The sequence below is a fragment of the Haliaeetus leucocephalus genome, unplaced genomic scaffold (genome assembly GCF_000737465.1).
Source record: "Haliaeetus leucocephalus isolate CR32 unplaced genomic scaffold, Haliaeetus_leucocephalus-4.0 Scaffold373, whole genome shotgun sequence".
Classification (NCBI taxonomy): Eukaryota; Metazoa; Chordata; class Aves; order Accipitriformes; family Accipitridae; genus Haliaeetus; species Haliaeetus leucocephalus.
In genome coordinates this window covers 3,201,071-3,202,475 of record NW_010972809.1, presented here as the reverse complement: position 1 = coordinate 3,202,475, position 1,405 = coordinate 3,201,071, and positions in this window count along the sequence as shown.

Genomic DNA, 1,405 nt, shown 5'->3' with positions numbered 1-1,405 from the left:
TTGTCCTGTTCTGTTTCCACATTGTTCTAACTAGAAGTATAAAAAATGTTCCTATTTTATTTAATCATTTACATTTAACAGTTATCAGACCACAAGGAGGGCAAGTGGAGGGCAAGTGCTAAAGCAGTACTTACTGGGTACGTGCGAGTCTATGAAATAGATCACCTGGAGGTAACCCAAAATATTGGATACGAAAGGCTTTTCTTTTTGTAGTTCTTCAGGAAATATTTAGACTTAAGAAACTAAATGTGTTAGACATTTCATAAAGAGCTCGCTCTGTGTTCAGACTACTGAACTGACAGGCTAAGATGAAAAGGAGAATTAATTAGAATTAGTCTCAGTAGGAATAGGGGAACTGTTGGATCGAATTCTTGCAGGAGAAAGGAAGAGGCTGTTTCATTACCTAAAAAAAAGGAAGAGCAAACATTTTTTCATCTTGAAATCAACTGATCCAAAGCAATTTGCACCTGACCAGCTGAGGAGTATTTATTCAACAGCCTGCAATGTAATGTAGAAACACCTAAGCTAACTTGAGTCAAGCTGGGTAAAAGAAAGCAGTGTAAATTAGCTGGAATAGACTTCCATTCTGACATGATTAGACTGCTTTCAGTGCTTAAGATACTGTTTTAAGCTACCTCAAACCTTTTCACACTGCACTAGCACAGACTTCTTGGTTCTACTCTTTTGATGCAGGAAGTTGTACTGTGGTTGAACAGAGAAGGTGGAAAATAACTGAATTTTAAGTTGATCTGAAAAGTCTTTTTTTCTTTTTCTACTCCCCAGAAAAGTGTTTTGTGTTTAAAAACCTTATATTTGACTTCTAATTTTATGTTTTCTATAAAGTTTCCATTTTTTCTCACTATTTTACATGTCTAAGTAAAACATTCTTCTGAAGCAAAAAAAAGGATGTTTTGAAAAATTTAATGAGGGGAGGGACTTGCTAAAACAACTTGAGATTGGTGGGAATTTGCACATACTTTTGATTGATCTAATTTTTTGGTAGTTAACATTTTAGTTCAAAATTATTTGCTCTGTGTATTTAACTAACCCCCCCGCCCCCCTTAGTTATCCATGTGCATCTGCTTTCCTGTATCATAGTGCAGTCTTAATATCAAAATGGAATTTGGCCGTCATGTGGTCCTGCTAACAGACTTCTGACCAATGAGCATGAGAAAATTACACATCCCTGCCTTGCTCTTTTCCCACTGCAGTGTGCTCAGGGAATGTCATGAGTGACTGCAGACTGCAAGACATGAATCCACTTAAAAGATTAACATCCTAAGCAGACATACAACAAAATGTAATCTCCCTCTGCACTACCAAAGACGTCTTTCATGTCCTACGCTATCTAAGAAATATCCAGTTCATCCATTCTCTTTCGGGGGGGGGGGGGGGGGAAAAAACC